At 44.0% G+C, this 25162-nt stretch overlaps 1 protein-coding gene across 1 annotated transcript in view; it reads right to left on the bottom strand.

Annotated features, from left to right (window-relative positions):
• Exoc4 (exocyst complex component 4) overlaps window positions 1-25162 on the bottom strand; it is a 722780-nt gene that overhangs the window by 5263 nt on the left and 692355 nt on the right. The window lies entirely within an intron of this gene.

Here is a 25162-nt window from a genome sequence, read left to right as displayed (position 1 = left end):
TGCTCAGGTCCTAGAAGCAGGGGCTGCTACTGAGGCAGTAACTAGTTTATCATACTTCTCGCTGAGATTAAGCCAAAAGAATTGGAGTTCTTTGCATTATGATATTGATATTTTCATCATTTATCTTTAAAAGCAACCAACGCTTTTAAAGTCCATCAGCCCAGATGAAATTGAATTTCTTTGGAAAAGTCTGATGAATTGTTTCAGAGAGACTGGTTTTCTACAGAGACTGCCACCCTACCCTGGGAAAAAACAAGACAAAGACACGAAGATCTCTAGGCCTGGATCTTCCAGTGTGATGAGTGACGAAGGGCACCCCACTAAAGTACTTAATGTTTCAATATCCTCTGTGCACTCACGACCTTTATAAACCCCAGAATGACACTCTGAAGGCAATGGGGAGACTAAAGGAGTTCTTAAGAGTCTCAGATGAACAGTGCGCCAGAATTGCAAAGCTGAGTTATTAAACAAAATTGACAGGTAACTGATGGCATATTTTCTATAGTTAGGGGAAAATTCCCCTATAACCATGATGATATATTAGATCATAAAGAAACATAAATATTTAAAGACAGAATGAAATTCATTTATCTTTCAGAACGCTACCTTACCCAGTAGCGAAGCCTAATAAATGGGCAGAGCGGCTGACACAGATGTGGGAAGGTGCTACACGATGCCCTGCAGAGAAAGTGGGAAAATGCCCCAGACCATGCAATCAAAATGAGCTTCCATGATAAACACTGACAGATTGAAATGAAATCATGTAACCCAACAGTAATAAATAATTGATGGGTACGTACTGAGACTTCGGGAAAATAAAAGCATGGTTTTTTACCATCAAGCACTAAAACTGTAGCCATAGCTTCCAGGGTACCCTAGCTTCCAGCAGATGGTATTGTATGTGGCTGCCTGGGCTGCATTAGTGAACACACATGTGCTGCAGATGTATCTTCGCTCAGGACTCACAGAGGGGGTTGCTTTATAAGAACCCCTTAACATTTAGAGGCCAGCTGCTAGCTGTGGATTGAATAGCCTATTCTCAGGACCAAAGGAGTTTGGCATCATCCCGGCGATGACTGGAATTCTGTGATCAAGTCTGTGCCTTCCAATGGATCCTCTTGCCCTTTGCTGTGTGCCTTTTGGTAGCACTTCCCAAAGTGTCATGAGCAGACACAGTGTATGAATGACTTTTCTGATGCTGTGCTGTCCTGACCCAAAGGGGCATGTGAAGGAGGACTATTTCTGCACACAGTTCTGCCGTGGAGCCACACTACATTTCCAGTGCATGCAGTCGGGCATGGGTGCACATACAAACTGCTTGAGCCTTCGCTTTTAGGGTTAGGACCCTCTGACTGCCCTTTAAACGCCCCTGCAAATTTTACACACAAGGCTCAGGAAGAGCTTCAGCCTACCCCTGTCCACCTCCCACTCTGGCATCCTCAGTTCTCCCTTGTGTCCTGAGCTTCCTGCAAATGGTTATGTGTTTCCTGTAGGAAAACCGGGGGAAGAATGCCGTCCCTCAGGACATCTCTTATAGCCACAGAAATTTTTCCTGTGCCTATAGCTTCTCACAGCAGGTGTGTGTGCAGGTGACAGACAGCAGGGCCCTGCTGGGGGCAGGCCTAAATCCCTGGGTATACTTTTACCATCTGCCTTTTTTAACTTAGTGGAATCCAGAGTACAAGATTCATTTCTAAATGGCTCTTAAATAGTTACTCTGGACATCTGGGGGCATTAGTGCCAGTATCCCCATAGTTACTCTGGACATCTGGGGGCATTAGTGCCAGTATCCCCAGGTCAAATTCTCTATATAACATAAAAACATAATATTATAATATATGTGTTATATAATAACATTGTATCATTAAAAGTATATATCACATAAAATTATATTAAACAATATAGCATAAATAACATAATATTTGCATAAAACTTATACAGTCTTTCTGTACATCTTAATTTTTGAGACACGGTCTCACTATGCAAGACCAGGTTCTGCAAGGTCTGGAACTCACTATCCAGACCAGGTTCGCCTCGAATTCACATAGTTCCTCCTGCCTCTGCCTCTCAAGTGCTGGAATTAAAGGCGTGCGCCACCATGCCTGGCTCTTCCATACATTTTAAAATCCTGTCTAGATTATGCACACAGCACAATGTGCACACAGTGCAAACAGCTGTCATAATATAGTGTTGTGAGAACAATATCAAAGTCTGCACATATTTTTTCCCTGAATACTTCTGATCTTTTGTTGGCTGAAACCATAGACAGCAGAATCTATGGATAAGAACCTGTGCATAAAGATGGCTAAATGTCAACTGCTATGGGCTCCTGCTGTGTTTTGGAGCTGTATTTATTGTAGTAATATTGGCAATGTTTAACTTGTAGATACATCTGTGTATTCAACTTTCTGAAATAGGTATCACAATTCACACTGTACACAGAAGCAACTCAGCTGTAGAACATGAGTGATTTGTTTCAGGTCTCAAACGAAAGGATCTTAAGACCTAAGCCCTCCAAAGCCAAGGTAATACAGATATTTGAAGGCACAGAAGCAAGAGCACTAGCTGCCAATAGCCTGTCTAGCTAACGACAGTCAGCCAGGCTTTTGTATAACTGAATACGATTCCCAAACTCACTCCAGCTAAGTCTTCTGTTGAAGTGTAGTGAGCCTGCACGGTGGCCGTCCACACTTTGTTTAGACAGACCTCACTGTTACAGAGGAAAAGCTCTCTCTAGATCTGAAATCCAGGGCTCCAAACCTAAACTTGAGCATTTAACTCAGGGGCTTTTCATTTTGCTACCTACTTAATTTTTCCCTGTTTGTCTGTCCAAGGTGGTAATGGATAGGTAAGCATTCTTTTTAAAAGTTGGTAGCCTTTCTGATTGATTACTTCCTTGAGGAGGCAGACAATCACGTGTTTTCAGTGTGGTGCTTTAGGAAGGGAATTTTCACGCAATGGTGGTGGCAATGGAAATTAGTACAGCCATTATGGGAGTCAGTAGATATTGAGAGTTTTCAAAACACAGAGGACTCTCCTATGATCCAGCATCCCACTCTGAGCTCTATACCTAAAGGAAATTAAATCATTAATTACATCAAAGTTGTACTTGCACTTTCTTCTTTATTGCAGCAGTATTCATAATAGCCAAAACACAGAACTGATTGCAGCGTCTATCACTGAGTGTATGGATAAGGAGAGCGCAGTGTATATACCTAACAGGTTATTACACAAGAAAGAATAAGATCCTGACATGAAGAGCTGGCCTGAATCTAACAGGATTGACTGGAGCTCCCCAAATTACTTTTCGGTGGGGACAATGAGATGGCTCAGTAGGTAAAAAGGTGCTTGCTGCCAACCCTGGTGACCAGAGTTGAGTTCCTGGGACCCACATGGTAGAAGGAAAGAACTGGCATCTGCCACTTGTCCTTTGATTCCCCGCGTGCGCACTGTAGCTAAGAGGGTTGCAAGTTGGGCATTGCTTTTCGAACATGTTTAGGATCAGAAATGTTTGGCCTCAGATGATTTCGGGTTGGGGACTATATGCACATACACAGTGAGATATCTTGGCAATGGGACTTGATTGTGAATTAACATGTTTCCTACACATCGGTTACGGTGTAGCTTATGGTCTCTCTGAAGGCTCCTACGTAAGAAGGCTTTGTCTTCAAGATGGCAGTACTGGGAGTGGTGGGGTCTTTAAAAGCCAGTGGCTAACGGCAGGTTCTTGGGTGCCTGGTGGTACTGTCCTCTCAAGGGACTGCTGTTTTATGAACACAGTCCTTACAAAAGCCAGAGCCTGACCTCCAGGTTGTTCTTGTTTCTCTGTCTCAGATCTCTCGTTTCTATATAAACTGCTACCGTTGCTACCTGCTGTGACGGATGGATCTGAGGACGAGGACGTCCTTACCAGAGATGACGCAGGCACGGTATATTTGAACTCGTAAATGAAGCTCTTTTCCTCATTAGGAACTTGCCTCAAGTACTTCATTATAGTAATGAAAAGCTGGCTCTTGGGGAAGGCAATTTTGTGCAGTATTTTAGTGAGGCTACGTTCTGACTGCAATCGCTTGTACAAGGTTGGAGGTGGGATTCTCCACTTTTGGCATTAGGTTATTGCCCAAAAGATTTTGGAGTTTAAAACATTTTAGGTTATAGATTTCAGATTAAGGATGTTTAACCTGAAACTCTAGTATTTCAAGCACTTTCATAAAGACCCAGTAGCAAAGGGTAACTAAATGAACAGGCTAAACACTGAGTTCTGCTTCCTTGATTGTAACTATAACAAGAAACACAGAAATGGGACGGAAGAAGAGAAAGAACTGATTAACTCATAAATCAAGTAATCATCTCATAAATAACTGAGAGGAGTCTCTTACAGTGGTGAGCCTCACTCAGCAGCTAGGCAGAGGTTCTGGCTGTCTTGCCAACCATCCTAACTGGTCATGTGCCTTTGGACAAATGCTCTCATTTGCTTCCCAGCTGAGAACCTGAGAGGCTATGGTAGGTGCTCTTTAAGCACTGGTGGCCCTTCTGGGTTTTATACTGATACAAAGTCCCCTGCTTGGTTCTTTCACAACATGGGGCTGTCATCAAGCTCACTGCTGCTAACTGCTGCCCAGCAATGGCAGGCAAGGATTATCAGTTACCTGCAAACACTCTCAACAAGGGTAGTCTTAGCCCAGAGACTTTCCAGACCAATAATAAAACAGATAATAATCCTGTGTATCAGAAGAACACATTAGTGTATTAAAAATAGAACACAATTGTTATTTGTCTTCTCCTTCAAAGAGCTTAGAGTTTATTACAGACATGATTAAAATTTTAATTTGAAATGCAGCGAAGTTATTTTCATTTCAGGAATGAGGAAAGGCAGAGGAAAGCTAAGTAAGTTTCAGGCAGTCAGCGGCAGGTGTAGATGAGTAGTTCATGTTGGGGTCGTCTTTAATAGCGTCAACAGATTAACCTGGTTTTTGTTTGGGGCATGTTGCTGTAGAAAAGATTTTAGAAAAGACTTTGCCCATATTTGCTCAGCTGATGGCAGCGGATAATCATTCCAGAGGTGGATACAATTTAGAATTTTGAGTTTGGAAGATTTGCTTTGTCTTTTTGGAGGCTCGTTTGTTCATTTGCATTGTTCACTCCCGTGATCAATACCGAAATGACTGGGGATGTAGCTCAGTGGTAGAGCACTTCAAGTGTGACGCCCAAAGCTGGGGAAAGGGGGCAATAAGCAGTTACTTATCGGTCTTATTCCGATAACCTCCACACACCTGCAGTTCTGGGGTGTCCACGTCATTCCTCCCCCCAGGTGTGTCCCTCATCTCTGCACTGCCAATAGGCAGCTGCAGTCAGAGCTTTATTTCTCTTCAGAAAACGCAGTTGCTTAAAACAAAGGAATCCCACCGAGTCCATCCATCCCTGTCACTGCTGAGGTGACGGGGAGTTCCTGTCGCAGTGGCTGAGACGGGGAGAGGACGCCTCCCCGTGCTCTTAGCGACACTGTCCCCATTTCACCTTTGCAACAATTCTGAATCTATAAATATCTAAGCTGAAATCCCACGCTAGCAACTTAAGGGTTCATGTCACTCCTCACCACAACAGACAATGTTTTAAATTAAGGCTTCTACAACAGAGCTAGAAGACAATCTAGATTTTAAATTCAGTACAACTGAAACTATGCCTCTTCAGTCTAGCACTACCCTTGGTAAAGCCCGTTCATATGAATAATTATTTACTACATTAAGAAGTCAGCTCAAGTCCTTCTCCTATTCTGAAGGTTTTAATAAATATTGATCAGGGCCATTTTTGTTTGCACTTGCCAAAGCAATTCTGATGGATTCATCGTCTGATGTTATCAAATAATGAAATATGAAAGAGTGAATAGAATTACCCTCTTGTTCCATGATTTTTTATTTAGGGCCTTCATTTTACTTTCATAATTGTGTTTGTCTCATACTTCTGTAAATGTTCTTTTGATTATCCAAAGGTGAGCCTGGGTTAAGGAGAGCTGTGCTGGGCTGAATAGCAGTTTAGAGTCTTTTCAATTAAAATAGTTTATCAGATAGCACTTTGGAGAGTTTTCAATTTTAAAAAATAATTTGTCTAATATCACAGGCTGGAAAAGGCACATAGCATACTGCCCTCTGGCAGTGACGGAGCTGCAGATTGTTTACTAATTAGTAAGAAAATCTTAAATTGTCTATTATCTATATTTCATAGCCTGGAAATCTGGAGGCAACTGCTGGTGTAAGCTGAAAGATAATTCAGAGGCCCCATGGCTTTTTCATCTTTAAGTAAGGCAACAGAAGGTGTAACTTTTCAAAAGATAATGCAAAGTGTTGCTTCAAAGGAGAACTGACCTTGTTAGCAACGCCGAGAAGTCCAGTAATACTACAAAGGACAACATCACAGGGAAGGCATGGCCCTTGCCTTTAGGAAGCTTCTTTTATTTGCTCTTTAAAAATAACATCTAGTCAACACTATCTCGAAAAACAAACAAACAAACAACAAACAAACAAACAAAAACAACATCTAGTCTAGGCCTGGGTCAAAAGTATCCATGGCAGAGGTCAAATGTTTAAGTTTAAAGCCAAGCCAAGCCAGGGCTTGCTAGTCTACCTGCTGGCCCGGGCCATTTCTCATGTACTGATTCTTGGGAAATGGTAGAAAAGTTAGAGACCATAGACAAGAGACAAAACCAGGGTTTGGTGCCAAGTAATGATGGGATGGAGAAGTGAACGTGTTAATGAGATTGTGATTCCTGCATCTATCTGCCCATCTGTCCATCTGTCCGTCCACCTGCCTATCTTCTATAGTGCTGGGGATTGAACCCAGAGCCTCTCATGCAAGCCTCTCTAGGCAAGGGCTGTACTGCTGAGCTATGTATAGCAAGCTTGGTGTCTGCATTTACAATGTGGAGATCCTGCCTACCTGGAACTATTTGGGAAAAAAGATCATGGAACTGCACGGGATCGTGTGGCTTTGCTCAGAAAACACTCTGAAGAGACCAAGGGAATGACTGGATTATAGCGGACGACAGCTGTGTCAACCCCACCCCACCTCACAGCTGCCCAGACAGGCTGGGTGGGGGAGGACGGGACGGCCCGCTGCAACCCACCGTCGTTCTCGTGCTGCCGCTGCTCAGCTATCGTTCGCTGGACTCTTACCCAGCCTCTCTCTTCCACTCGGGAGTCTGAACGCCTGTCAGAACTGTTAGGGGATTCTCCACTCTGTTGACACAAAGACCATCTATTTCATGATTAAAAGATCTCTGTTGGGGGAAAAGGTTGGCACCTGGGTATGGTGGCCTACACCTGTGATCGCCACTTGGGAAGTAGAGGCAGGAGAATCAGTAGTGCTGACTTTCATGAGACTAACACACACACACACACACACACACACACACACACACACACACACGGTGGGGAGGGGGAGGGTTGCTGGAGGAAACCCAGCCCCCTCTGAAATCCACAATTATTTGAGAAGTGTAAGCATATGCAAATCAGCAGGTCCCAATAGCAAACACTTGAGGGTGTATTAACTAAATGCTTAGGTTATTTATGAAGGAGAGAAAAACCTAAATAAACCAAAGCTCCAAAATGGGCCACCTGAGATTCAAGAACATGTGACTCTGGAAGGCTGTCAATTAGGAAAGTAATGGAGTAAGGAGGGGGAGCTAATGGAAGTATGTACAGCATCCAGCAGGGCTTAATTAAAGACCCAGAGACGCTGACAAATGTGATGGATAGCTGTGGGAACTGTGGGTTTGTGGGGGAAAAGACCACTGTGGCTGAGACATATTTGGCTGTCAGCAAACTGTTTGATACAGTGAGTCTAAAAATTGTACCTAGTAAAATGAATTTCCTCTGAATGGCTACCCATGACAGGACACAGGCAGAAAGCCCAACAAAGGGTAGTGATAAATGCAAGTCAACAACCTCAGAGAAGGAAGCTTCTGTTGAATATTGAGGACACCGGCTTTACAACTGATCTCACTTAATGCCTTAATTAGTGTGCAGGACGATAAGGGAGCAGAGGAAAGGTCAAATGTTAGGAAACTGGGCAGGGCTGTGAACAGCAACAAAGGAGAAACACAGAAGGGACTCCAGAGAATTCAGAATCATAACAAAAGGAGGGCCATCTTAGAGAGGCCCACATGACCACGGCAAGAGGAATTCTAACCTCTGTTTTCAAAGGTTGGCAGAAGTGAGAGCAGCCTTGGGAACCAGTCTGGTCACGGACGGTGGGGAGGCCAGTTTTAGGGCAAAGAAGCTATGGCAATCCTTTCTTTGGTGCACTTCATAGCTCTTTTTCATTTGTACCCACATAAGCCAAATAAAGGAAGCTCAGAAAGGAACATCAAAAGGGAGCAAAGGGACAAAGGGCTGGAGACCAATGAAAAGATTTAGCTCAGTTTCTGTTCTTATGTAGCCCATGAATAAGTGAGGGCTCCCCTCTCGCCTGCCTCATTCTCATCCAAATGTACGCTACTACATCTGTTTTCATCCTCCACGGTATGTGTACCCAGGGGCAGAGACCTGGTATGGTCCATGGGTTAAGGTCACCAAAAGCCTTGGTTTATCTGACTTTGAACAACTTGTTAATCTTTCTGCATCTTCTTTTCTTCTCAGGAAGAGAAACAGTGCCATGGGCTGAGATGATAAAGAGCACAGGTTGGATGAAATGAACTAGAGGAAAATACATCTTAAGCGTCACAGAGTTGGGGTAGCTCTTTGAAGAGAATGACAATTCTTTAACAAGTCCTTTTTATACAGAAAGACCAACGCTGGGATTTTTCATCGACTCTCAAGTCTATAGGTAAGGAAAGGGCCTTTGGTGGGAGGAAATTTAATGGCATTTCCATTTCTTCTATAGAAAGAGGGCACCTGTGAGGAAGTTGGAGCAAACTGTGCCTCTCTCTACCTGCTTGATGCTAACCTATACCTCTAGGACATGTTAAGTCTCAAACCCTGGGACAAATGGCTGAGGAGCCTATTTAATATACCAAAGTGGACCTGGCTGCCAGGTTCTCCCTGCATCCTTCAGTCCGTACCTGTTACAGGGTATGGCTGGCGTATCTTGCCCCTTACCCTAAACTTCCCCAGCCCAGGGGCTGGGCACCCTTTCCCCCAGCTGCCCTTCTCATATAATCCAGCCATTTTGGTTATGCCATTATCTTGGTCAGCCTCTTGGTCCAGGCTGTCCCTTTTGGTTAGCAGCTCCTCTCCCCTCTCCCCTCTCCCTCTCATAGCTCAGGGTCATGTCCACTCTGGACTCTCCCAGATGTCTCTGCGTCTGGCCATGCTCTCCCTTTTATTGTTAATAAACTTTCTCCTGCACCACAGCCAGGAGCAGTCGCCGTCTTTCCTTTTATTTCTTTCTATTCACGATACCCCCATTTTTTTCCCAAAGACCCAAAATAATTTTAAAATAAAACCTTACTTTCTTTAAGAAATGACTTATTACTTATGAAGAGCAAGCTAGGCATAGACTTTAATATAATTTTGATCAGACTTAAAAATAGTCTGGTGACAAGACAGGTAAGGGGACTCTGGAGAAGCCAGCATGGGGTTGCAGGGCCACCCGCCTGGGCTCCCCAAGAGGCCTTGGCATTCATGGCACCTAAACTAGGAGAGAGGTTATGTGTGCCCTGCCCACTTTGATAAGATGTCAAGAGATCTTTGCTGTCTGGAAGAAAAGCCAGGGACAAGAGCAAGGAGGCAGCACAAAGGCAGGCAGCTGGCTCATAACGGCAGGAAGGAAACAAGCGTGTGTGGAGAGCCCTTGAGTGGTTAGCACTGCTTTATTTCCCCTGGGAACGATGGCAATGAAAGGGGGAAACCCAGGTGGAAGGCTGGGAAAGGCTCGCTCCAAGCCGGGGCGGACAGCGTGGCTTGACTGGTGTGTACTGCCTACAGATGGACACTGAACAAGCCAGAACACGGAGGAAAATAAAACCCTGCCTGGTTTGGGATATCTAGGAGGGGGCCACAGGGATGCTTTCGGAGGGTAATTTGATATTTAGCACCCGATAATGCTCATGAGCTCATGTATACTTCAGGTTTCTACATCTATTCATGTATATCGCATTTCAATAAAAACATGTTCCCAGGGGCTGAGGGCACAGTAGGTGGAATGCCTGCTTAGCACCAGGAGGACAAAAAAATCTTAGCACCAAACAGCAACACCAACCAACCAACAAAACAAACACAAAATCCCCAAGGACAACCAAATGTGGTGGCTCACACCTCCAATCTCAGCACAGGGGAAGACAGCAGGGAAGAATTAGGAAGTCCAGCTCATCCTTGGCTTTACTGTAAGTTGAAGGCCAGTCTGAGTTATACCAGGAGACATTGCATCAAAACAATACTCACCCCTCCTCCATAAAACAAACAAACAAACAAACAATAAAAGACCAATCAACCAACAAATGAAAACCAAAAACCCACAATCAACCAAACACAAACACAGGGTAGGGTAACTCAGGGTTAGAATTGCTTGTCTAGCACACATGAAGCCCTGATCCACCTCCAACTCTGCAAAATCTACAATTAGAGCAAAACCCACATTAGCTTCTTACTCCCTACGCTCTGCCCCCACAAACAAACAAGAACCAGGAAGGAAAGAGAAAGGTCGGGTGTAGGGATGGGTCCCTGGAGACACATTTAACTCAGTCAGTTCCATGCTGTAACTTTAAGAAATGCTAATGTTTTGAACTTTGAAAGTGTGATGCTAATTGAAAGAAACTGGCTGTAAAAGGCCACTCACTGCCTGATTGCATTAGTATGGTATGTCCAGAGACAGAAGTAATTAGTGGTTGCCAGGGGTAGGGCTTGCAGAGGAGTGAGGAGTGATTGCTAATGGATACCGGGTTTCTTTGTGGGGCAATGAAAATATTCTAAAATTAGTCAGTGATGATGGTTGTACAACTCCGGCTAGACTAAAAACCAGTGTATTACACACTTTAAAAGGGTTAATATTTATGGCATGTAAATTATTACTCAATAAAGCTATTACAAAAATGCAAATTCTATGAACTACAACCCTGACTTAAGTACGTAGAAGACATTAGTCCACAGCCAATAGTGCTGCGAGGATTTACCCATTAATCAGGGCATTGGCTGCAGCGCAGCACTTCACTTTGGTAATTGCAGCAGAGATCTCCCAAACTGACGGATGTGGAAACACTTTCACTAAGTGCCCCGGAAAAGCACGAAAGCCATTTCTCAGGCCTGCACACTGTTTCAGGTTAAGTGACTAGTAGCCTGGTGCACAGTTGTTCTCAAGAAAACTTTAGAGTAACAGATAATGGATAACCTTTACTAGAAAAATGGGTGTGAATTGGGACAGTTCTGTGTGTATAATTACAGAGTAATAGATACATAATTGAGCCAAAGATTCAGTAATGATTGTGTTAATGTTCATAATTAGGAAGGACATTAATTAAGGGAGCAATTAGCAGCTGACAATTACTCCTGCTGTGCTCTTTTCAGACAACACCTGACTTTGAAGAGGCTCATAAGGGCCAACTACCTGCCTAAGGTCACCTGGTCACCAGCACTGAGACAGAACTCTCTTTTTCAAGATGGAAGTTTGATTACATAACAGCATACTAGCCTGCTGCCACAGAGCATTCTATTCAAACTCCTGAGTCGGCCTATGAGAACACAGTTTACAAACAGAATTGAGCTGAAGGAGATAAAAACTGCTTACCTATCAAGAGAGCACCTAGGTCCCGTCTGTGGCAGCCTTTTGGGAATGCACACGCCTACCGGTGTGAGTGTGGTGCTGCTGTTACCACACAGTCACGTCTTGTAGGTATCTGCCTTCTGCAGAGACGGCCTTCAGACCCTTACTTACAGCCAGGAGTAACTAAGTCTTTACGGTTGCGCTGAAGCTGTAGTAGAGAGGAAAGGAGGGGACAGGGCTGCCTGAGGTCCCAGAGGGTACAGATTTTAAAAGTTAAAAATGGTATGCCCGTGCTTCTGTCTGCATGTATGTGTGTGCGCTATGGGGATGCCAGTGCCTGCAGAGGCCAACACAGGGCGTACTACTCCCTGGACTGAAGTTACAGGTGGTTGTGAGCTGCTTGATGCTCCTGAGAACTGAACCCAGGTCCCTGAAAGAGCAGTATCCGCTCTTAGCTGCCGAGACATCTCTCCAGTACCGAGGATACAGGTTTTTAAAGAAAATATTTATTGATCCCTAAAAGGGGAAAAAAAAGTCATTTAAAAGGTAACAAAAACACCTGGATGCCTGAGCTAGTTTTTCTCGAATACAACCAAAGGTGGTGGGTAGGACAGATGGCACTGTCTCGTTTCCTGTACACATGAGGCCTTCACGAGCGGACCCTCAGCTTGTGGTGCTTTAAGAAAGTATGCAGAACTTTATCAGGTACAGAGGGGATGCTCATGACAGGATGTAGCCTCTCTGCTACCTCCCTGTGTCACACACATGTTGCTCTTATGGCCTCCATTTCAGGGAGAAAACTACAGGGAGGAAGGTGGAGACAAGGGCTTCTGGAACAAATACCGAGCACCTTCCTCTGAGCCTCTTCCATTATGCTCCGTACAGCAGCAGGATGAGTTATTTGAAGTCATCCATGCGTCGGAAATTGAGTCAGAGCTGGACCTACTCTGCCTAGAAGTCACGTTGCTGGCTACAGGATGAGACCAGGGTTATACACCACCACTGCAGAAGCCATGGTGGGGAGTGTGGGGAAAAAGGAGGAGGCAACAAAGAAAGCCCTACCTGCCCCCTTCTGTGATACTGCTCTGGCCTGTGTGCTGCCTCCTTGCTCCATACTTCCTTCTTGACAGACTCTAGACTCCCAGACAGACAAGACTCACTGCAGTGCCAGTCGCTACACCTTTTAGAGTTTCAAGTCAAACAATGCCACAGTTTAAGGTGATACGTGGTGGTATTTTGTTAGTGATCTAACAAATAAAGCTTGCTTGAAGATCAGAGTGCGGGGCTAGCCACACTAGTTAGCCATAGAGGCCAGGCAGTGATGGCACACACCTTTAATTCCAGTATTGGGAGTCACAGGCCTTTAAACCCAGCACAAGGGAGGTGCAGACAGGTGGCTGGGCAGAGAGAGGACTATTAAGGCGGGAGAAGATAGGAGCTCAAGTTATTCAGTCTGAAGTTTTGTAGAGAAAGCATTTAGTCCGAGGACTCATAGGGACAGGATTGCCCCTTTGGTCTGGGGATTCAGTAGAGGGAAGAACTGGTGGGTGGCTGCTCTGTGTCTCTGATCTTTCAGCATTAACCCCTATATCTGCCTCTGGGTTTTTATTATTAAGACCAATTAGAATTTGTGTACCAGTGACGCCTTGAATGTCCTAAAGCAAGCATCCGATTACATCTTTATTTCAGTCTGATGTTTCTCTGGGACTCGGGTTTACCGGCACACATTTCTAAGGTTTTCAGAGAGGAAACATTTCAAATGTGGCGAGACAAACAGTAGTTTGTGACCCACATGTTTCTGCAGAACATTTCTCAGGCTGGGGTGTGTGAATATTTGTAAACCAGCTGAGTAGGAAAGCTGTGGGGAATGTATTCGGGGAAGAGGCCCCTAGGGGAGACACTCCCAGCAAGTGCAGCCAGGATGCTCTTAGGGTGATGCCTTCTGTTCTTTCACATTCTAAGTGGGAGTGCACATACAGTGCGACACTCCTGATGCGCTTCTTCCAGTCCTGTCCCAGGGTTATAACTGGTGACTGTGGTCTCGCTGCTCAATGCCAGTGTGCCTCAGTTTCCATCTCTGGAGATTTAAATGGATTAGGTTACAATAGCTGGCATCTAAAACCACTGTAGTCCACAGGAGGACAGCACGAGGAAAAGGGGCAGCATTATTAATATTATTTCCATTTTCCAGGAAATGCAGTTTATGCAGAGAGGGGTGAAGAGATGAGGTCCTGGGTCACATAGCTCATCAGTGGGAGGGTGGACTCAAATCTGCATCTCCCGAAGCCTGTAACCTTCCATTATACCACTCTGGCGCACAGCAATCTATTTGCTTTCCTAGACTCCCTGGGGCCTCAGTTCTAAATGACAGTACGGTGGGTTGCAGATGGCCACCATTTGCTATTTGTAAAAATCTTTTACTTGATTTTCCTAGTATGCATTGTGTTACTTGGTTGACACACATGCACTCACGCACGCGCACACACACACACACACACACACACAGAGCTCTGACAAGAGCACAGAGCGTGCTGGGAAATGTGGGTGATGCAGCTTTACTTCAGTGTATATTCAATTGGATATAATGGCAGCTTCATTGTAATAAAAAGCTTTATTGTGCTTTGTAATGAAGACACAAAGCACTTAGTGGAAATCACAGTCTTTTAAACTAATCTGCTTTCTACTCTATTGCAGAGATGCAGATACAGGGGAATTCAAAAGTGGTTTCTACAAAAATGATTTACCCAGAATAGCAGAATCTATAAGTGGGCACCCAGGCTCTGCCCAGGGTTTCTCCTCTTTTTCCAGGGATGGGCTGGGGTGCGTATCTGTCCTCCTTCCTCATTATGTTTATGGCAGGTGCACCCCGAACTTTCTGTTTTATCCCCAGTAAATACCCCAAGGACTCTATGGAATCTGTGATCACAATTTGGTGTACTATTCTACCCACTAGTCTGCGCGTGCGCGCGCGCGCGCGCGCGCGCACACACACACACACACACACACACACACACACACACACACACACGCTCCTGTATTCACACAGATGGCTGGCTCAAGGGAGAAAGGGGGATGAGTTTAAAGCCTTTAAATAAAGACTGTAGCTGTTGTTGGACTACACACAGATACAGAGTAATTAAAAAGCTCTTCAAAGAATAGAATAAGTCCATTAAATCCAGTTAAATTTTTTTTTTCAGAAATAGCACAAGAGATAGTTCTTGCTGCTTCCTTCCCTCACAATGACTACAGGAGGAATATCTATCTCATCTTCCAAATGGAACTTTATGGAGTTTTCAATAAGCCCCCTCAGCACGTATCTAAATCTTTAATTAGTTCTATAATATACTGATGATATCAAGCCTAATTAAATTTATATAGATAAGGAGCAATGAAATTCTAACCAAGTGAGCTGGAAAGCATATATTAAACAGTAAATTTAAATGGTTCAAGCTGATAACTACAATTTTATATCCAAAAATTAAATTCAATTTACATGTATTCAAATTGATTTCGAGTGTGCAAATTATTGGAAAAAATCTCTGAAATATATCAGTAAAATTGCTAATCTAGCCTATTTAAATATCAGTTATTAGAGCCCACATTTGCAAATAAGCCACACACATTTGATTTCACTGTATATAATAAAAAAACCTAAACTTTACGTTATTTAGTTAAAAATATTCAGTTTTTTAAATTTTTAACCCATACATAGATTAAAGAATTGAAAATGAGCACTGGCTCTAAAGAAGAGTCAGCGATTCAACACGCAGCAAGTGAAAGAGGTGACGCACTTTTGCTGACTGAAGCAGTTTATGTTGTTCGCCATGGACAACAATCTCAATGGCAGAATTCTCCCTTAGGACCAACTGGAATTAAGGCATCCACAAGCATCTGATGACATAATCATCAGATTACCTTCGGACTGGGTGGCATTTGCTGTCAGGCTGGGAGGGAAAAGAAAACAGATACTTCTGCTTTCACGGAGGTAATGGCACACAGCAGTTCCTGGCAAATAACTACCCGATTAAGGAGCCAACCACATGGACCATGTAATTTGATCAACACTGCTTTGATGCTTAGGTTCCATACTGAACTGCCTGCATCTTAGAAGCATTAGCCTTAAACATGCGTATGTCTTTTTTATTTTTTATTTATTTATTTATTTATTTTTTTGCCTGGGATGAAAATGAGAACCATTTTGAGGAAGAGAGTAAGACGGTCCATGGAGGGGTGTTAGTGACTAGGTTCAGCTCTGGCAGATTTTGAAGCTGCTTTTAAAGAGAAGCAAAATCAAAGTGGATAAGGCTGTGGTCTATTAGGAAGAGTTGAGGACCTGGGTGAGGAACCATGTAAAGATGATGGTCCAGCAGCAGGAGTCAGCAAGACTCCACTCCTGAAAGCAAGGTACATGTGGACCTGTTTAAGCAGAGAAGAGTTGCTGGGCTCTTTTTGGCCTGAAGCCTTCATGGAATGAGAGCCCTTTTTATGTTTGTTCCTTCTCTTGGGATAGCTAAAAAAAAAAGGACGTGAAAGGCTGGAGAGGTGTGATCAGCCAAATGGAGGACTCTGATGGGGGCTGTGGCAGCAGGGCACACTAGCAGGCCTGGAGGGTTGCTTTCCTTTAGCATGCGTGTGGCTGTGGCTCTGATCCCTGGCTGTTATTCAAAGAAAGAAGAGGAGTAAACTCGGAGGGACCAAAGAGAAGGGACTGAGAATCCTAGAGCATCATTTGAAAATTTCCTAAAAGCACAACTATCCTGTCAGAAGAAAATTCATGGGTATCCTCGCAGATCTCCATCTGGTCACCAGGTGCTATGGACTTCTGACGCTCTGCCATCCGCTCTAGGGATGCACACTTCATATTTCAACCACCACACACATGTAACTTTTCTACGCGAAATGCACCATAGTTAACTGAGTGCATATAAATGCTTATAGCTCATCTTCAAGTCTACAGCCTATCTTCCTAGCTAATCTGTTGTGTCTCTGTATGTGTGCATTCCTATGTGCGAGTGTGTGTGTGTGTGTGTGTGTGTGTGTGTACATATGTACACATGTAAGCCAGAAGACAACCTTCCGTGAGAGTTGTTTTTTAGGCATTTGTGCCCTTTTCTTGCTTTTTTTTTTTTTTTTTTTGAGACAAATTCTCTTGATGGTCTGGAAATTTCCAGCAATCCTCAGGGATATACCTGTTTCTCTCTTCTTGACTGTACCATTATAAGAATACTCCATCATGCCAGAATTTTTACATAGGCTCTGGGGTCAAACTCGGGTCTCTATGCTTGCAAGGTAAGCACTTTATTAACTAAATGACCTCCCCAGACCTGTCTTCCTATCTGCTATCTAGGTCTTGTGTTATATACGCTTCTATTTCTGATTAGTCTGGATTTTTATCGAGACCAGAAGGAGGCAAAAGAGGGCAAAAATAGAAAGGCGGGCAGATCTTACTCGGGCAGGTAAGGGCAGAACACGGGACGATGGAACAAAGACACTTTATCCATGCCCAATGCTTTAAGTCTCTGGGTGCAATTAGCATGGCTCTCAGCACTCCCGCAAGTAGAGCCGTGAAGCCCATGGTCACAGAAGAGCTCCTACTAACTGTGGAGCAGCAGATGCAGACAGGGATCCGCCTGTGCGCCACCTGTCTGCTAGGTCTGGGTTCACATTATCACCTGGGGAGTGAGGGTCTGGGGGCATGGGGTACGAGAGAGAAGCCCAGGGCAGGAGACAGAGGAAGTCTATCTATCATACAGGTGAGTGTCAGCTATGAGGCGAGGATCTGAAAATGCCCAATCAGAAGGAGCTCAGAGGGAGTAAACTTAACACGCCACCAATGAGTTCTCAAAGATATTAACTTATCCACATAACCCAGCCTGGCACCTTAAGGCAATTTAAAACAAACCAGAGGGGCCAATACCTCCTAATACTTGACTATACACAGGGGCTCTCAAAGAGAAGGCATGCAGATAGAGGAGCCCAGAGTATCAGTACAGCATTTGGGGAAATATTTTTATTCTGTACTCCTAACAAATTCCTGGAACTAATAAAAGATTAAAACTTTTATTGTGATCATCAGCTCTTTCCATGGGAGAAGTCCCAGGCTCAGGCCCTTTAGATTGCATATTAAAATCCTAAATCTGCCCTGTAGAAGTCCAGCAAGGCCAGTTCGCCTAGTCTCTGCTGGACGCAGCCCTCACCTGCCAGGGGAGCTAATCCCTCTCCAATCAATACTGTGGCTGCTTAGCTGGTGCTTCTCTGCCTCAGGAGATGCGACATCTGCTCCATTGTGTAGCTGTGGCGGAGGTGAAGGAGACCCACCTGCATGCATCACATCCTTACTGGACCTTTTAAAGGCAGACAGAGGAAAGAGGGGTCACCTGTTCATTCTAGGTATTTAGAGAAGAGCCCCCTTGATTCTGAATCAGAAGAAACTTGCGCAGGTGAGTCAGGACACCACGTTCTGTTCTGCTGTGCTCTTTGTTCTACAGATGGAATCTAGAGCTTCTCACCAGAAGACAGGCAGTGAAGGAACCAGGAGGATGAGTTTTGGGACCAGGAATGCTCCCGAGGAGGGATGGGGCAATCCACTTCTGAACTATGCCTAGATGTTAGTGGCAATCATAAAGCTGCAGGTGCCAGAGCTGCAGGGATGTTGCTCAGTCCCATGGCCTTGGTGGGCTGAGAAGAATGCAGAAGCCAACACAAGCCCTCATCTCCACTAATGGATGCTGTGAGTGAGTAGCTAAGATGCTAATTTGAACTCCTCTGCACCCCTCTGCCAGGAGAGAATGCTAGAGAATCAATGATTATTGAATTAGAATCTTACAACACATTTTATCCACCATCTCACACCTTTTGATCATCTGATTTCCTTTTATGATTCAAAGTCTTTCAGTGAAGAAACAAAGCTGCCCTGATCTCCTTTGGGGAGGAAGCCATCCCACCAAAGCGCCTTCGGTGGGGCTCGGCAGGGTCCAGTTCAGGGCACACAGTGAGAGCAGTCTGCTCTTTGATTGAGAAACATACTCAAAAGCATGGTATCGCCTCCCTTTGGTCTTTATCCTTTCTGCTTTTCATCTCTCTTCTTGTTGCTATATTCATGCTTCAATGGGAGTTAAATACATCTTGTTCCTAATTTGACTCACTTTCCAATAGTATCAGCCTTCTATAAAGAGTACAGAAACTCGGGAACCGAAGACTAGGTATCCCATGCATATTACAGTAGGAAGGAGACTGGACAGAGAATCACCTCCTCTTTGTATATGTATTGTTTTCCTAAAGATATTTTTAATTTTTTATTGATTTTATTGAGCTATACATTTTTTCTCTGCTCCCTCCCTTCCTCTCCCTTCCCTTCTGCCCTCTCCTATGGTCCCCATGCTCCCAATTTACAAAGGAGATCTTGTCTTTTTCTACTTCCCATGTAGATTAGATCCATGTATGTCTCTCTTAGGGTTCTCATTGTTGTCTGAGTGTTATGTCTGTGCACCGTACTTATGGAGTGCTCAAGGTGGCCAGAAGAGGGCGACATATCCCCTGAAACTGGAATTACAGACTTGTTTGCCACTATCTGGATGCTGAGAATCTTTTGGTACTTTTGGAAGAGTAACCAGTGCTCTTAAAACACGGAGCCATCTCTCCAGTCCACTATACAGTTTCCTATTGCATATTTAATAATCATACCTTGCCTAGAGTATAAATAGGGTACCTCCAAGCTATGAAGAAGGCAAGTAAAACATTAAAAGCTTAAGAAATTTCGGTGATTATGCAGCTGTTAGCACGCACAGGACCCTGGGCCAAACCACCAGCTCTGTGAAGACAAACCAAGAAGCTATCTCTATAGCATGCCTATCGCCCAAAACATTGATAGATTACAGAAAGAGATGAAGGATCCTTTAACATGTATGAATTATATAGAAACTCAAAACATGCATGAATTATAAAGACACTCAAAGAAAAAATTCACTCAGAGTTCTGAGGATTCTGAGTTGATACTAACCCTATTTAATTAATCAGCCTGTATTTCAAGGGAGGATTTTGGAACAAGAAACTAGACACTGGCCATGACCTTTTTATTCCAAATTAGTTCCATAACTGAGCACAAGGCTAACACAGACAACAACGTCTTGAGAAATCTGCTGGCATGGACACTAACCAGTTAAGGAGCATAAGATTAATAGACAACTTGTGTAGATATTACAGTCGTGCTGAGACAGACATCACTGTTTCCAAGGACTTTCACTGAGGACTGAGGACTGGCTTTGAGAAGGCATTTTCCATTTTTTGCTAGCAAATAGATCGGGGTTTTGCATGTGATAAAATTTTGACCAGAATGAGTCATGAGAAATCGGCTGAGGGACTTCTAGAAAATGTTCCCCTGCTGGCAAAAATAAAACACAGAAAAGGAAGCCCTCTCTTCCAGGAGATGGTTTTGACACTTGGGTATTCAGCTGCTCACCTCAGACCACAGAAGCCTCTGTGGTGAATGAAGGCTCTTCCAGGAGGAGGAAGAGCAAAAGAGATGGCACGAACCTGGTTCCTTAATGATATCAACGGGACAATGAGTTAGCAGGTCTTCAAGCCCTCCTACCTTGGGACTTCAAATTACAGGAGAGGAAACATCTACGCTTGAACTGTACATTTCAGTCAGATGTGGTGGAATGTGACTGTCGGCCCAGGAATGAGACTGCGGCAGGCTTGCTCATCACCTGCAATGCGGCACCTGAGACCAGCCTGGGCAGCACCCTGAGACTGCCTGGAAAAAGCTTCAAGTCAGGGTTTCTGCTACAAGCAGTCAGAAGCATCCTAATAGGGGCAGGGAGAGATGAAGAGGATTTGATTCCCAGCACCCACATGGTGGCTTACAACCACTTATAATTCTAGTCCCAGAGGATCTGATGCTTTCTTCTGACCTCTGAAGGTTCTCTACATACGAGGTGCACAGATATATATGTAGACAAATCACATATTCACATAAAATAAAAATTAAGTGAAAAAACATCAAGAAAGAATTTCAGTGGATGAGAAAGATCTGGTTGGCCATGATGCTGAGCTCTTTTAGTATTTCATGGGTTGGTGTGAAGATGTTATTCTTTGAAATTTAACTGCACCATCTGTTCCCAATCTTAGCTGTTCCTGAGTTTGCGGTGAGGCTACCAGTGACTCTTTCAACCCTTCTCCCTCCTTTTCCTGCCTACCCTCTCAGCCTTCGTGTCTTTTATTCCTCTATTTTCTCTTTACTCATTGTCCCCTTTTCTGTAGGAAGGTCAGCACTTTGCACTGTCCTACAAACACAGCAGAGTCTTGCGTGCCTTGGCTGCACGAGGATCCATGAAAACCGAAAGGACTGATGTCACCATGAACACACACACCGGTGAGGGTAAGGGCTGTATTCCTCCATGGCCGGACACAAGCCCTGAGCCTCTCAAAGACAATCATCCCAAAAGTTTGTTTCGTATGAATTGAATGTTTTTTCTTTTGACCATTTCCAATCTGCTTTTCTTTTTCTTATACTTCTTATATTTATCACAGCTTGCTTGTTTTTAGCCCCTTAGCAATTATCTATTTTCTTGAGTCTTCCCCTCCCTAGAGACCTTTCCCAGGGGAACTGTACCTTTCTTTTTCAACTTGGACAGGTTCATCTCTGTGCTGCTTCATGGCTCTGCTTGCACTGTTTCTGGAGAGGGATCCCATGCTTTCTCACTGCTATTTCCTTTGTTTGTTTTTTTTTGTTGTTGTTGTTATTTTTGTTTCTTTGACTTCCTTCCTTGCTTTGCTTGAATATAACATCCCTTTGATTCTTAGTTCCCTAGGAGAACATGAGAGGCTTCCCAGCTCCTTATACTTCTGAATAGGTTACTGTGCTGAACAGCTCCAGGACCAAGGATTCTTCCTCAGAGCTGGGAGGCTGCTCCATTATCTCTGGGCACTTAGCACTTTTCAATCATGACTCTGATGCTACCTGACCTTTTTGAGCTTTTTGGAGGCTCTTAGTAGTTTGGTTTTACTCCAGGCATCCTGAAAATTCATGAGGCTAGTTTTCCAGTCACAGCTCCAGGTAACACAAGATCCTTAATGGAACCTGTGGCCTTCTTCTGGCTTAGAAAGGCACTTCTGCTGTTCTCTAGGAATTTCACCTTCTCTCCATTTTCTGTCGTCCTTTACTGGGATTCCAATTGTTGGCTCTTGGCCTCTAAGCGCAGGGAAGGTTCATGTGACCCAAAGCCCCCAGGCCAGGGTGCTCTGTGCTTGGGAGGGCGACGTGAGTAATGTGAATGGGGCCAACAGGCAGGGGTCTGGGGGGAGCAGATGGATCCCAACCATCTGGCCATTTTTCCCTTCTGTGTTGGATTAGGAGAGCTTTCTTTTGGAGTGCTGACCTTCCTATCTGAAGTATTGATACTCTCTATGTGCTTCTTAACATGGATCTTTCAAAGTAAATGCCCTAACCTTCGGGACGGAGGAAAGAAGCCTCACAGCTTCCACTGACTCTTCAAGTTTTAGGTGATGAGCCTCGAACTTCCTGCACTTTCTCTTATTGCCCCATCCACTAACTGTGTCCCATATTCTCTGGCCTTCCAGAAACCCGTCTGTATCTTTGGTTCACAAGTAAACATTCCCTGTTTATTGTCACTTGTGGACTCACTCCTTGTTGGTTCTCCATAGAGTCTGCCATATTGTACCCAGCATTAATTCAGGCCTCATAGGCATCGTTAAAGGTGTCAAAGATGCTACAAGATGCTGTCACTAACTCTCTCTTTCTGACAGTGTCTCAGCATATAGCTCTGGCTGCCCTTGAACTCATTATGTAGACCATACTAGCCTAGAACTCACAAAGATCCACCTGACTCTCTGTGCTGGGATTAAGGGGTGTGCTCCACCACGCTAATGTCACCTATGTCCGAATTGTCATCATATCTCCCAGTGGTCAAGGAGGAGAGGTCACTGCTTCCTGGTGGTATCTAAGTTGGAACACTGAGGAGGACAAAGAGGCCATTGGAGTTATACAGAAGAGCTTCATTTCATTCCAGAAGCCAATAAAGAAACTGCTGGGGTCTGCAATGGTAACTCCTAAACATAAACAATTCTGTGATTCCCTAGATGCAGCCTCACTGAGTCACCACCAGCCTAACAGGTAGCAAGGTGACTACCACAGTCCTGCCATCGAAAGACTGGCCAGCTTAGTCTAGGCTGGTCTCAGCTGGCAACATTGCTGGGAAGGTGATAACGAACAGTGCCAGGAAAGGGTGTCAGCTGGCTCTGAGCCTGGCAGGGTGACAACATCTGCACCTTGATGTGGCATGGAGAGCTGCCAGTCAGTCCCATTAGCAGGAGGAAGATGGTGGCAGGGGCAACAGCTTGTATGTGATGGTGATGACAGCCACAAACAGTGAGAGCAGGCTGGGAGCCACGAATACTGAGAAACAGCCCCTGGACAATGACAGCAGCTGCAGCCACAAGAGAAAGCGCTGACAGACGCAGGCAATGCACACCTAAGGCCTTAATGTAATAAAGCAAAATTGCTTTCCATACATAGGATATTGCTTTCTAGGTGATGTGGTTAGAGGAGAAGACTTCAGCAGTTTAAAAGATGCCTTGACAAAGACCTTTTTTTTCTGATTTCAAAGCCAAAAGACCTTATAAAAAACTGTTATTTTCATCTCTGTATCACGAATCCCCGGTCCACCTCTGGGAGAGCTAACTCGTCTCTAGGAAAATCAGTGCTTGTACTGGGAGGTGCTCTTTGTTGTCATCAGGTGGCAATAGAGAGTCACGGCTCAAATCGAAGACCCGGATATCAATCCACAAACCTTTGAACACCTGATTTTTGACAAAGAAGCAAAAAATATCAAATGGAAAAAAGAAAGCATAATTAACAAGTAGTGCTAGCATATCTGGATATCAACATGTAGAAAAATGAAAATAGACACATATCTATCACCATGCACAAAACTCAAGTCCAAATGGATCAAAGACCTCAACATAAAGCCAGCCACACTGAACCTCATAGAAGAGAAAGTGGGAAGTACACTTGAAGCATTGCCACAGGAGACTACTTCCTAAATATAACCCCAGTAGCACAGACACTGAGAACAACAATTAATAAATGGGACCTCCTAGAACTGAAAAGCTTCTGTAAAGCAAAGGACACAGTCAACAATACAAAAGAACAGCCTACAGAATGGGAAAAGATCTTCACCAACCCCACATCAGACAGAGGACTGATCTCCAAAATATACAAAGAATTCAAGAAATTGGTCATCAAAAGAACAAATAACCAAATTTAAAAAATGGAGTATAGTCCTAAACAGAGAACTCTCAACAGAGGAATCTAAAATGGCTGAAAGACACTTAAGGAAATGTTCAACATCCTTAGTCATCAGAGAAATGCAAATCAAAACAACTCTGAGGTGCTGTGGGACAATGGTCTGTACCCTGCCACTTGTATTTTAAATAAATGCTGATTGGCCAGTAGACAGGCAGGAAGTATAGGTGGGGCAACCAGGCAGGAAGAAGAGGCGGGGCAATGAGAACTCTGGGAAGAGCGAAGTTTTAGTCTGCAGTCGTCACCCTGACAGAGAGGAAGCAAGATGTGACTGCCTCGCCAAAAAAGGTACCAAGCCATGTGGCTAACACAGACAAGAATTATGGGCTACTTTAAGTTATAAGAGTTAATAAGAAGCCTGAGCTAATAGACCAACCAGTTTGTAAATAATTTAGACCTCTGTGTGATTTTTTTTGTACTTAATGACTGTGGGAGGCAGACAGGATAGAAACCTCAGTCAACACTGAGATTCCATCTTACACCTGTAAGAATGGCCAAGATCAAAAACACTGATGACAACTTATGCTGGAGAGGTTGTGGGTTAAAGGGAACACTCCTGCATTGCTGGTGGGAATGCAAACTGGTACAGCCACTTTGGATATCAGTATGGCCATTTCTCAGAAAATTAGGAAACAACCTTCCTCAAGACCCAGCAATACCACTTTTGAGTATATATCCAAAGGATGCTCAATTTTGCCACAAGGACACGTGCTCAACTATGTTCATAGCAGCATTGTTTGTCATAGCCAGAACCTGGAAACAACCTAAATGCCCCTTGACTAAAGAATGGATAAGGAAAATGTGGTACATTTACACAATGGAGTACTACACAGCAGAAAAAAATAACGACATCCTGAAATTTGCAAACAAATGGATGGAGCTAAAACATCATTTTGAGTAAGGTAACCTAGACCCAGAAAGACAATTATCATATGTACTCACGCATAAGTGATTTTTAAATATCAAGCAAAGAAAACCAGCTTACAAATCACAATCCCAGAGAACCTAGACAATAATGAGAACTCTAAGAGATCTCTTAGATCTACATGGATCTAATCTACATGGGAAGTAGAAAAAGACAAGATCTTCTGAGTAAACTGGCAGCATGGGAACCATGGGAGAGAATTGAAGGGGAGGGGAGAGGTG

Source organism: Arvicola amphibius, chromosome 2, assembly GCF_903992535.2.
Source record: "Arvicola amphibius chromosome 2, mArvAmp1.2, whole genome shotgun sequence".
NCBI classification, from domain to species: Eukaryota; Metazoa; Chordata; class Mammalia; order Rodentia; family Cricetidae; genus Arvicola; species Arvicola amphibius.
Note: the sequence above shows the minus strand (reverse complement) of the source record. Positions and strands in the feature narration are given on the sequence as shown.